This window comes from Crinia signifera, chromosome 7, assembly GCF_055691185.1.
Source record: "Crinia signifera chromosome 7, ASM5569118v1, whole genome shotgun sequence".
NCBI classification, from domain to species: Eukaryota; Metazoa; Chordata; class Amphibia; order Anura; family Myobatrachidae; genus Crinia; species Crinia signifera.
The window spans coordinates 73,391,046-73,405,170 of NC_139223.1; the positions used below are offsets into that span (position 1 = coordinate 73,391,046).

Sequence of the window (14,125 nt, forward strand, 5' to 3'; positions counted from 1 at the left end):
GCCATGGTGCTTAAGACCGTTTTAGGTGATTGGATAATGCAAAACACATCTTTCACACATTATTTACTCATTATCTTCTTAGTCATGGATTTATGTAAATTTGTTCATCCAGAAATTGTGTTTTGGTTTATACTGGCTAACCCCTATATAAGGAATTGGGTCTAATAACTTAATGTGATTGGTTAAAAGAAAATGTTTTCCTTGTGGCTGCAGTACTCCAGTTTCACCACCAGATGGTAATGGTTGGTCTGCTGTTGCCAAATGGCCACAACATCTGTTTTTTGACAGATTTATATAGCAAGGTGATATAAAAAAATTCCTGCCGTAGTTGTAGCCATTTGGCAGCAATAACTTAAAAAAAAAAAAACCTAATTTGTGGTAACCATACCTATTGTGAACACTCAATATTGTTATTGACCCCCGACCCCCCCCCCCCTCCCCCTCCCATCGTCCGAACATGCTACAGCCAGCAACATGCATGTTCACGGGTCCAGGTGAAGTCACTTAACAATACCGTTCAGTATGCGCACTCAATATCGCTTGACCAGCGGCAACGCCAATACTGTATATCCTGTTTTTGTAATCAGGGACCAGTGTTTATAAGTATGAAAAAATGTTAGACCCCATTATTATTTATTTATTTACTAACATTTTCTTATATAGCGCAGCATATTCCGTGGCGCTTTACAAAAAGAGACAGTGATACAACAAACAGGCTATTTACAGACAGTCAAAAGGTAGGAGGGCCCTGCTCGCAAGCTTACAATCTATAGGGAAATAGGCATTGTTACATAAGGATAGGTACTGTATTCTTTATTGCATCGATTCCACCAGAATGCAAGGTTCCGTGACTGGTTCTGGAATTTGATAAGCTTGCCTGAAGAGATGAGTTTTCAGGGAACGTTTATAGGTTTGGAGACTAGGGGAGAGTCTTATTGTGCTTGGGAGGGCATTCCACAGAGTGGGTGCAGCCCAAAGAAAGTCTGGCAATCGGGAATGGGAGCAAGTATTGAGTGTGGATGAGAGACGCAGATCTTGGGAGGAGCATAGAGGTCGAGTTGGAAGATACTTTGAGATTAGAGAAGATATGTATGTTGGTGTAGTTTGGTTTATGGCTTTGTTTGTAAGTAAAATAATTTTGTATTGAGTACGGTAGAATACAGGTAACCAATGAAGTGACTGACAGAGTAGCTTTGCAGACGATGAACATCTGGCTAGGAAGATTAGCCTCGCAGCTGCATTTATGATGGACTGTAGTGGTGAGAGTCTGTATTGGGGAAGGCCAATAAGGAGACCATTGCAATAATCAATGTGTGAGATGATGAGAGCATGGATTAGAGTTTTTGCTGTGTCTTGTGTAAGGTAAGTGCGAATTTTGAATATGTTTTTTAGGTGCATGTGGCACGATTTGGAGACAAATTGAATGTGGGGTACAAAGGAAAGTTCAGAGTCAAGGATAACACCTAGGCAGCGAGCTTTAGAGGTAGGAGTGATTGTCATATTCTTAACAGCAATAGAGATATCAGGTTGGTAACTACTATTTAATGGCGGAAATATAATTAATTCTGTTTTTGAAATATTAAGTTTGAGGTGGCGAGATGACATTCAGGATAAAACAGCAGAAAGGCATTCAGAGACACGGTTCAATACAGATGGGGACAGGTCAGGGAAGGATAGGTAGAGCTGAGAATCATCCGCATACAGATGATACTGAAATCCAAAAGAGCTGATTAGTTTGCCAAGAGATGAGATATAGATTGAGAAAAGCAGAGGACCTATAACTGAACCCTGAGGTACTCCAACTAAAAGAGGTAGCGAAGAGGTAGAATCAGAGAAACGAACACTAAAGGAGCGGTTAGATAGGTAGGATGTGAACCAATAGAGAGCTGTGTCTTTAAGACCTAGGGATTGTAATGTTTGTATGAGAAGTGTGTGGTCAGCAGTGTCAAAAGCAGCAGAGCAATCTAGAATAATTAGTAGTGAATACAGTGACCAGATCATTCATAACTTTAGTCAGTGCTGTTTCTGTGTAGTGTTGGGCATGAAAGCCTGACTGAAGCGGGTCCAGTAAGTTGTGTGAGTTAAGAAAGTGTGTGAGGCGAGTGTAGGCAAGTCTTTCAAGTACTGTAGTTTGGAGGTGCATGGAAGTTGAGAGATGGGACAGTAGTTTGAGAGAGAGCCAATATATTGTATATTGCCAATATTCTAATGTTTTTTGGTCTACTGCGGAAATATATAAAGTAAGTAGATGTTATTGGATTCGCTGCCTGAAATTAAGCTGCAATTCATAGTGTGAAATGAAACCTCTGCTTACATTTGCGCTGCTTCTGAATATGCAGTGAATCACAGATTGGGGACTGTTTAGCGTGATTTGTGTGATACAACCTGTGAAGAATATTAAAGATTGCACAGAATAGTATTTTCAAAAGTAAGTGTTATCGGAGGAGCTATATTATTTAATGCATATTAAAGTTTATATACAATGTTTCCATTTGTTTATAGAGGGGAACTATAACATTGTTTACAGGAAATTACAGTGTTGGAACATTCCTTAAAAGCAAATTCCCACCTTAATTCAGCTACCAAGATATGTAGGTTTATTATGGATTTTACTACAATGTAAACACACTGATTGTCTGACTTGTGCAATCAAAGAGGTCAATGAAAATGTATTTTTGGTTCACTGGCACAAATGGGAATCTGACAGGAGCCAACTAATTTTATCACAAGCTGTGTGTAGCTGCAACTTGACTTTCGCTGTCCTATGGAACGCAATGCTACTAGATACGGATTGCAGAGATCAGCCTCCTCACACAATTGCTAATGTTGGTATTGGTTCCCCATCATGAGCAAAGCTTATCTTAGATAAAAATGTTCCATAATATGTAAAATGCTAATGCTAATGAAGGTTGACACATATTAGATTGACATGCATTGGGTTGACCATTGTAGGTCGACATGGCTGTTGACAGAGTTGGAAGGTCGACATGAGTTTTTCACCTTTTTCTTTTTAGCTGACAGGCGGTATTTTATGCCCTACCATCCATGGCAAGCGCAGCATGGTCATCATGGACACAGTGGTACACTTTGGCGGTGTCCATGTTGACCATGTCAACATTCTTGACACAATAAACGGGAAAAACTCATGTCAACTTTTTTTACTGTTGACCTAGTCATTGTTGACCTAATGGTTGTCGGCCTTCCAACCATGTCGACCTAAGCCATGTTGACCTTCTGTGGTAGACCCAATGCATGTCGACTTTCTATGTGTCAACCCATACCAATGAAAAGTGAGAGGTGCCGGGAAATAAACATTGGATGGTAAAACCATAAGTCTATTCAGTAAATAGAAGTAAAGCATTAAAAAAGTAAATTACATTTTCATCTGCTTTTAGTTCTAGTCTAGTGGAACATTCAGTTGCGAGGGTTTGTCAACACTATTCACATGCTCAAAACACGGCCTGTGCAAAACGCAGCAATTCCAGCACAACGTCAGGCCGTGATGGAATATTTCACAGACAATTGCGTTATCACGTCTCTGCCTTTTATTTGTAAATGATTTGTTTAAAAAATCTTCTGAATGTTTAGCATAATGCGTAATAAGAAAACCAAGGGCCAGATGCGCTTCAAAAGTGATAAAATGGAGAGTGATAAACAGCCAGCCAATCAGCTCCTACCTGTCATGTCACAGACTGTGTTTGAAAAATATCTTGCAGGAGCTGATTGGCTGGCTGTTTATCACTCTCCATTTTATCACTTTTGAAGCTTAGTGCATCTGGCCCTATATCATTTACCAAGACTACGGTCCATTTGTATATCTGAGTGTAGCTGTTTGTGCTGAATACCTGGAAGCCAATGGGATGTTGTAGATTACACATAGGACTGTCCTGGTTGTAGCGCACATTTTATTCTGTGCTACAGTCCGATGACATGGGGAGGATGCTAGTTATCTTGCGTTAATGACATGTAAATTGGGTATGTTTCATACCAGATTTGTAACATGTATAGTTTTGACCATTTATCACTGATCACCATGCCTCCATTTTTATCTCCCCAGGACTTCCCAGCAGGGATTCTGAAGCAGGCTCCTATAACTACATATCTGACAGAGCGAAGCATACGCCTTTTGCTTGTTTCTCTCCATCCAACCAGTTACCTGATTTGCAGAGAGAGTTCAACTACACGTTCCAGTGTTGATATTCAAGCAATGTAACCATCATATAGTAAGTGATGCAGCTATTTTTATGTGTTATATAGAGTACAATAATATATGTAAATGAGCAATGTATATCTGCCATTTAAAAACAAACCATACAAAACAAAAAAACACCTATAAACTATAAACCTATAACACTATTAAGAAACATCAGGCTCATCCTAACCTGCTTTAAAGGGGAAGTTAACTTAACATATCCGTAACCCATCTGTCCTGATTAGGGTCCAGTGTATTGCGCACATGTTGTTCCAAAAATGTAAAAGGTAGAAGTTGCAAATGATGCTTTTATAATAATTATTACTCATGCTCTACTCTTAATATTCCAGTTTTAGCAATTGCATGATACAGTACATCCACTTTAACACGCCCTAGGGGCATACTTTACTACTCTCCAAGAAAATCTGAAATGCTCCCGAATCTCACTCTACCGGAAGCCCAGAAGAGTAGACAAGTCCCCCAGAGCCTACCCACTTTCTATGTGAAGTGGATGGTCAAGATGGCCCATGAGGCTATTTGTGCAGTATCATGTTATTGTGGCTTTACAGTGTTGGTAATTGTACATTGGGGGCACGACCACTATAGAGCAGTTGTGTAGTCTTGCCCCGCCACACTGCACACTTCTGCCTCATTACGCCTTATGCATACTGCTCCTGGAGACGTTGATAAGTATTATCGGGATTATCGGGATTTTGTTTAACCTACCTTAGGCAGGCGAAACCAATCTCCAATAAGCACTAGCATTTTGGTTTTGTGATGGTGAAAACACACAACTTTCGCTAAACATTTTTTGGTTTTGCTGGAATTTTTATTTTTTATATGGGATATATGAAGTCAGGTCCATAAATATTGGGACATCGACACAATTCTCATATTTTGGGCTCTGCTGCTTTTAACTATACTGCTCCCTGCATGCCATTCGCCAGGGCGCGCTTGCGTGATGGTCGCGTGCCCCATTCAAGGCAATGGACGAGACATATTGCTTTGGTGAGCCAGACAAATAGTTAAGCGCAGCTCCATCTGTACCTCACAACTTTTTAGCAGCATGACTCAGGACTGAGCAACAATCCTGAAAAAGGAGCAAGGCCTTAGTAAAAGGGGATGTGTTTTCGCAGGAATGTCTGCGATCAGGAGGCCATGTCTCTGCTCTTTGAGCTGTTGGCCAAACCACCTGTCCCTCTGTCTCGGGGAATACCCAGCCTATAGAGTGTAAGCTTGCGAGCAGGGCTTTTCTACCTCTATTTCTGTTTGTTATTTCCCAGTTTTGTTTTTATCTGTGCCCATTGTAAAGCGCAACACAATTTGCTGTGCTATATAAGAAACTGTTAATAAATAATCAATATTCACCATTTCTTTGCTAAGCAGAGCAGCGACAGGCAGGGGGACTCCCAACTGTGTCCACCTACTGTGGGACTAGGGACAGTCCATTAATTAAGCCTGGTGTCCAGAGTACGAACGGGTGGTGTTCTTGGACTATACAATGTCAGTGAACTGCACTGCCACATGGAGGGTGAGATGGGAGAGATAGGCATGGACCTGCTCCCCTGTGGCAAAATCATGAAGGCCCTGGCATTGATCAAAAAACCCTAGCAATTAACATGGATATAAGCGCACTTATGTGGCATAATACGTAATAGCCATTATGATGTGTGGTATAATGTGTAATGGCCATCACGGTGTGAGGCATAATGTGTAATGGGCATCACGGTGTGAGGTATAATGTGTAACCATGATAAGGCGGGTCAAAAGGTGGGACTGGGGGTGGGTCTGTGGGTTTGTCACAGGGCAGGCCACTGTCTTTCAACACAAAGGTGGTAACCCTGTGTGAGACACTGCTGACCATGGGACAGTTCTCAAAAAAATGGGACTGTTCCAGGAAAAAATTGGGACAGTAGGGAGGTATGTACATATAGTCCATTTTAGATGAAGATGTCTTGCTTTACTACACTTCTTATTTATTAGGTAAATACTCATTATGCCCCTATCACGCATGCAAATGTAGCATTTTTAAATAGATTTTATTTCTAGCGTGAAGTAGGAAATTGAAAATTCTGTAAACTTTGTTTCTTTGTGTTTGATAATGTGTTGTACACAAGGCTTTGTCCTCAGCCACCGTTGGGGTGTTTTTTTTCTTTTTTTCTTATACTGTATACATGCAGCTAGTATCGGTTGGAACCTTTTACTTCACAAGCTATATATAGTACAGGGTCATGACAGACAGCTTTTGTTTCAGAAGTGTCTTTCATTTTAGTAGCGTTTATAGCAGGGCTTGTGTGTTCCTATATCTAGTGACATTCCTGAATGGACGTTTGGCTGTATGGTTCTCAAATCCCACCTATCCCTGCTCCCTCCAGTCAGTCCACTCACCCGATCTCCTATCAGGGAGGCCAGTCTTTTATGTCCTACTGTGCTGATAGAAATTATTGTTTTCCATTGTTCTGTGTATGGCCACATGCACATACCGTGTTGGAATATACACCATCATATTTTATTGGTAATTATACGATTTTAGGTACTTGTTTCCTAGCACTGCACCAGCGATAAAAATTGTATCCATCGGGACCCCAAAAGAAATCGCGTCCATCGCATGCAACCAAATCGCAAGCGATGCGATCGACGCAATTTTTACATTGGAATCAATGTAAAATGGTCCCTGAGACCCGATTTTACATTGGCCCCAATGTTAAATGCCCCCCAGACCCCAATTTTCATTGTTTCCCAACCCTGATGGGTCAAATGCCCCCCCCCCCATTGTTAACGCCACCCCACGATGAACGCCAACCCGAAGCGTGGCGAGGGGCGGCGGTATGCGTCCTCCGACAATTTCATACCCCCACTATCCACGTCAGCGTGGAGTTGATTTTATATAGTGTGGCGAGCGAACGTGCATTACTTCACAGATATTACGCGTCCCCTTGCGGGGCTTGCCACGCTTCGGGCTCGGTGGCTCGCTGCGCTCGCCACACTATATAAAATCAACTCCACGCCGACGTGGATAGTGGAATCAACTCCACGCCGACGTGGATAGTGGGGGTATGAAAAGGTCGGAGGACGCGTACCGCCGCCCCTCGTGGGCTCGCTGCGCTCGCCACGCTTCGGGTTGGCGTTCATGGTGGGGTGGCGTTAACAATGGGGGGGCATTTGTCATGTAAAATACCCATAAGGGTGGGTAGACAATGAAAAATCGGGTCCATTGGCCCATTTAACATTGTTCCCTATGTAAAATCGGGTCCATCGCATCGGTCGCATCACATGCCTTAACTTAAGGCATACGATGGACGCTATTTTTTCATTGCCGGGGAAAAGGCTAAAAATAGCCCTAAAATCGCATCTGTCCCATCCATCCCATACCTTAAGTTAAGGTATGCGATCACCTACGACGGGCGCCGTGCTAGGAAACAAGTACCCGATTTTATATAACTGATTTCATGGTTGTAACGTAAATCTGGAGTCTTAACAACTACATTTTATCTATGTATTGGTGGCGCCTCCTCAGTAGCACCCCTCCCAGATACTGTCTCTGCACATCTATCAAACACTTGACATCATGCAGGGCCTCCTGCACCAGGAGTACAACACTGGCCACAGTGTACTTCCCTTAGGCCAGGGGTGTCAAAACTTTTTGCAAAGAGGGCCAGATTTGGTGAGGTGAAAATGTGTGGGAGCTGACATTTCAGCCTGAACCATGAATCACATCAGAAGACTGCAGTAAATTGTGCAGGTCTGCTCCCCCCTTCTCTGTATGTCCCCCACTCTGCCACCTTTAAGTGTATTTTCCCCAGCCTGCTCCCCCCCTTCTCGGCATGTCCCCCAATCTGCCCCCTTTAAGTGTATTTTCCCCAGCCTGCTCCCTGCATGTCCCCCACTCTGCCCCCATTTAGTGTATTTCCCCCAGCCTGCTCCCCCTTCTCTGCATGTCCCTCACTCTGCCCCATTCAGTGTATTACCCCCAGTCTGCTCCCTGCATGAAACCCACTATGCCCCTATTCAGTGTATTTCCCCCCAGCCTGCTCCCCACCTTCTCTGCATATCCCCCACTCTGCCCCCATTTAGTGTATTTCCCCCAGCCTGCTCCTCCCTTCTCTGTGTGTCCCTTACTCTGCCCCCATTCAGTGTATTTCCCCCAGCCTGCTCCTTCACAGTATATTCCCCCTGCCTGACCCTCTTTCTCTGTATGGCCCCTTCTGTAAGCCACAGGATGGAGAGGCCAAACAGGCACCACAAGGAGAGGAGACTGGTGCCTGTGCTCCCCGCTCCCGCCATCGCCCTCCTCTGCTGAGTCTGCTCTGCATGCTGCGCCTTCCTCCCGGGATATTGTGATCGCGAGCAGGTGGATAGATTGCAGACGGAAGATGGAGTGGAGCCCGGTAGGGGGACGGGGGTTGGACACATACTCACAGGAAGACGCCGAACAGTGGCTGCCGACACCCTCTCACCGACAGACACAGGGTAATGCGCGCTCGTTGTAGGCCCCGCCTCTATAGTCCCGCGCTGTGCGTCCTCCTTCTAATGCTCAGCCTGCTTCCGGCTGGAGGCTGCGGGCCACTTAAAGTGACATCACGGGCCGCAATTTGCCCCCGGGACGGACTTTGGACATGCCTGCCTTAGGCTGTACACAGAGGTGGATTAAGATCTCATGGGGACCTAAGCAAGGGACCAGTTTTGGGCCCTCCTTGCTCCAAACAATCCATAGCACTATATTTTTTCTGCTGAAAGGTGGCATCACTAGAATACCTTGGTTTGTGCACAGACTACCAATAAATGCTTGTCTGCGTGAACATAGGCAGAGGTATTGCGTACAAATCAGAATTAGGCTCTAGATCTTTAGGAAGTAGGCTTAATACTAGAGATGTGCGGTGGCCACTTTTTCGGGTTTTGGTTTTGGATCTGGATCTCCCTTCGTGTTTTGGATCTGGATTGGTTTTGGCAAAACCACCCATGCGGGTTTTGGTTTTGGTTTTGGATCTGGATTTATTTGGAAAAATGCTAAAAATTGCTAAAATAATAGTTTTCAGGCCTGTTTTTGCCCCTAAAGTGTTATTGAGCTCAATAACATTAGTTTCCACTCATTTCTAGACAATTTTGATCACTTCACAGCTCACAAAATCGTTTTCATTTACTGTAGTAGGGCCATAAGGTTATCCCGATGTAGCTGGATGACTAAGCTAGGCGACAGCAGTGGGCATCACATACATGTGGACCTTACACTTCCAACCTGGCACATGTCGGAAGCAGAGCAGCACTACAGGGGCAGACATTGTGGCAGTTTAATAACCCCCCCCCCCCCTTGTAGCTGCACTCCTCTTTTAGAACCTCCACACCATTAGCAAGAGAAGAGAACATTTGATTAGTTTAATATCTAACAAGACCCCTATCTGGCGTGAGGTCACGTGGTTTGTGAAGATACCTCCTTATCAAACTTGATCAGACAGGCTAGGCGTACGTTTTCCATTTCCTCCCTCACCACTTCACCACATTACATGTGTTCCTCCCGAAGGCACGCACTTGGTCTAGTACACTGACCATCAGCAGCTGTTGGGACTACTTCTTCCCAAACATTTATCAATCCATCCATACTATCCCAAAAGGAGGATATACTCTGGATGTCACTGATGACATCTATTCTTCCCCAATAGAGAAGGACCGATCTTCGTTCAAAGCTATACTAGTAGCTGCGCTCCTCTGGTAGAAGATCCAATCAAGTACCAAAACCCCTGTTTGGCTTGATTGAGCACTCTTCCTCATGTTCAGCCAAGGAGCAGTGGGCGTTTCGTGCAGCACTTATTTAGTCTGCAAGGTAGTATCTGATTATATCAGTTTAATATCTAACAAGACCCCTATCTGGCGTGAGGTCACGTGGTTTGTGAAGATACCTCCTTATCAAACTTGATCAGACAGGCTAGGCGTACGTTTTCCATTTCCTCCCTCACCACTTCACCACATTACATGTGTTCCTCCCGAAGGCACGCACTTGGTCTAGTACACTGACCATCAGCAGCTGTTGGGACTACTTCTTCCCAAACATTTATCAATCCATCCATACTATCCCAAAAGGACGATATACTCTGGATGTCACTGATGACATATATTCTTCCCCAATAGAGAAGGACCGATCTTCGTTCAAAGCTATACTAGTAGCTGCGCTCCTCTGGTAGAAGATCCAATCAAGTACCAAAACCCCTGTTTGGCTTGATTGAGCACTCTTCCTCATGTTCAGCCAAGGAGCAGTGGGCGTTTCGTGCAGCACTTATTTAGTCTGCAAGGTAGTATCTGATTATATCAGTTTAATATCTAACAAGACCCCTATCTGGCGTGAGGTCACGTGGTTTCTGAACGCTGGGAGCATTACCAGTTGCCTCCTCATCCATCACCTAATGGGTGGAGGGGGGTGGGGTAATTGGTGGCAGGGGTGGGGTAATTGGTGGCCTCCACCTCTCTAGGACCCCAGGTTAGGAGATCCCTATATAGGTCTACCCTTATAGACCGCTATCTATGTAGTAGGGTCAATTAGTCTGCTACATCTGTCACCCAATTCACCGCTAAGGTTAATTTGTTTGAGCTGGCTGGCTAGGTGTGTTTTCCCTTACCTCCCTCACCACTTCACCAAATCACGTGTGTTCCTCCCGAAGCCACGCACTCGGTCTAGGAATGAATAAGACCATGGATGTCCCTGAGGACATGTTTTCATCCATTATGGATGGGGTGGAGAGCGAATCACCCATCTCCCCACCATTCATCCATCAAAGATTTAAAAATTGATGACGCTACAAAGAGCCAACAAATGACGCAGAAAGAGGTGCAAGAAAAAGATTTGCTGGGGCCCTGCCACCCAGCCATCCATCCATCCGGGACATCCTATCCAAAAAGTACGATAGGAAGGGATAAGACCATGGATGTCCATGAGGACATATTTTCATCCATAATAGATGATGTGGAGAAAGACACCACCCATCTCCCCACCATTCATCCATCAAAGATTTAAAAATTTATGACGCTACAAAGAGCCAACAAATGACGCAGAAAAAGGTGCAAGAAAAAGATTTGCTGGGGCCCTGCCACCCAGCCATCCATCCATCCGGGACATCCTATCCAAAAAGAAGTACGATAGGAAGGGATAAGACCATGGATGTCCATGAGGACATATTTTCATCCATAATAGATGATGTGGAGAAAGACACCACCCATCTCCCCACCATTCATCCATCAAAGATTTAAAAATTTAGGACGCTACAAAGAGCCAACAAATGACGCAGAAAGAGGTGCAAGAAAAAGATTTGCTGGGGCCCTGCCACCCAGCCATCCATCCATCACATCCCATCCAAAAAGTATGATAGGAAGGGATAAGACCATGGATGTCCATGAGGACATATTTTCATCCATAATGGATGATGTGGAGAGAGAAACCACCCACCTCCCCACCATTCATCCATCAAAGATTTAAAAATTTAGGACGCTACAAAGAGCCAACAAATGACACAGAAAGAGGTGCAAGAAAAAGATTTGCTGGGGCCCTGCCACCCACCCAGCCATCCATCCATCCGGGACATCCTATCCAAAAAGAAGTACGATAGGAAGGGATAAGACCATGGATGTCCATGAGGACATATTTTCATCCATAATAGATGATGTGGAGAAAGACACCACCCATCTCCCCACCATTCATCCTTCAAAGATTTAAAAATTTAGGACGCTACAAAGAGCCAACAAATGACGCAGAAAGAGGTGCAAGAAAAAGATTTGCTGGGGCCCTGCCACCCAGCCATCCATCCATCACATCCCATCCAAAAAGTATGATAGGAAGGGATAAGACCATGGATGTCCATGAGGACATATTTTCATCCATAATGGATGATGTGGAGAGAGAAACCACCCACCTCCCCACCATTCATCCATCAAAGATTTAAAAATTTAGGACGCTACAAAGAGCCAACAAATGACGCAGAAAGAGGTGCAAGAAAAAGATTTGCTGGGGCCCTGCCACCCAGCCATCCATCCATCACATCCCATCCAAAAAAGAAGTACGATAGGAATGGATGAGACCATGGATGTCCATGAGGACATATTTTCATCCATAATAGATGATGTGGAGAGAGAAATCACCCATCTCCCCAACATTCATCCACCAAAGAGGTAAAAAAATTAGGACGCTACAACAGCCAACAAAACGACGCAGAAAGAGGTGCAAGATGACATTGTCCTTGGGCCCTCCCACCCACCCTTATGTAGTATACAGGACATGCACTGTTTAACAAACCAATCATTTCAGCGACAGGGACTTCAGCGGCAGGGACTGTCAACTGTGGCTGAAATGATTGGTTTGTTTGGGCCCCCACGAAAAATAAATGGCAATGGCCATTGCACAAACTGGCTTTACAAGATGTCATCCTCAGCATCAGATTCCTCAGCCTCATCCTCTTCTTCACACACAATTAATTCGTCGTCGCTGGAATCAACCAATGCAGGAGGACTGTGTGTATTAGGAGGACATAAGTGCTGGTGAAGGAGGTCAAGTTCGTGGAATTTGAAATTAATTTTTATGAACATCATCTTCTCCACGTTTTGGGGAAGTAACCTCCTACGCCGATCGCTTACAAGGTTCCCAGCTGCGCTGAAGACTCTCTCAGAATATACACTGGAGGGTGGACAACTTAAGTAAAGCAAAGCCAGTTTGTGCAAAGGACGCCACATTGCCTTCTTTTCTTGCCAATAATGGAATGGACAATCTGACATACCTATATCGATGCTATCGGCAAAGTAGTCATCCACCATTCTTTCAATTGTGATAGCATCATAGTCAGTAGCAGTCGACATGTCCATTATGCTAGGAAGCTCCTTCAGTCCGGACCAGATGTCAAATATATTTCCGGACTGAATAGCAGTGGGTCTCCTAGGAAAATTTAGCTTTTTCCTCGCAACCCCAGTGGTAGAAATTGAAGGAGAAGTTGTGTGCCTGCCACTTTCCGCTTCAGCTGACAAATTTTGGAGCAAGAGGTCTTTGCACCTCTGCAGATTTGTTCCCATTGGTAACAAAGACACAATGTAAGACTTAAACCTAGGATCCAGTATTGTCGCCAAAATATAATGATCTAATTGTAAGAGATCGACGACCCTTGGATCCTTGCTAAGTGAACTAATAGCGTGATCCACTAGTCCTACATATTTTGCAGATTCACTGTGCTTCAACTCCTCCTTCAATTTCGCCAACTGCTTTTGCAAAAGGCCTATCAAGGGAATGACCTGGCTCAAGCTGGCAGTGTCAGAACTAACTTCGCGTGTAGCAGCCTCAAAGGGCTGCAGGATCTTGCACACCACGGAAATTATTCTCCACTGAGCTTGACTCAGGTGCATTCCCGTTCCTCTCCCTATGTCATAGGTCGAGGTGTAGGTTTGGATGGCCTTTTGCTGCTCCTCCATCCGCTGAAGCATATAGAGGGTGGAATTCCACCTCGTGACCACCTCTTGCTTCAGCTGATGGCAGGGCAAATTTAGCTTTTCTTGCAAGTCTTGCAATCTCCTGCACGCACTTGCAGAATGGCGAAAATGTCCACAAATTTTCCGAACAACGGACAACATCTCTTGAACACCCCTGTCCTTTTTCAAGAAATGGTGCACCACCAAATTTACTGTGTGAGCAAAACATGGGACATGTTGGAATTCGCCCACATGTAATGCACTCACAATATTGGTGGCATTGTCGGATACCACAAATCCCGAGGAGAGTCCAAGTGGGGTAAGCCATTGCGCAATGACTTCCCTTAGTTTTTCTAGGAGGTTTTCCGCTGTGTGCCTTTTACTGAAACCGGTGATACACAGTGTAGCCTGCCTCTGAATAGCAATGGGAGATGATGTTGCTGTTGCTGTTGCTGCTGTTGGTGCTGCTGCTGAAGGCAATACATCCACCCAGTGAGCAGT

General features: G+C 44.5%; 1 protein-coding gene across 2 annotated transcripts in view; it reads left to right on the forward strand.

The window, feature by feature from the left end:
• MRTFB (myocardin related transcription factor B) overlaps positions 1–14,125 on the forward strand; it is a 376,317-nt gene that overhangs the window by 44,177 nt on the left and 318,015 nt on the right. For both annotated transcript variants that reach the window (XM_083153324.1, XM_083153322.1), the window contains exon 2: positions 4,058–4,223. The gene's annotated coding sequence lies outside the window, so the exon portion shown is untranslated. The remainder of the gene's footprint in view (positions 1–4,057; positions 4,224–14,125) is intronic.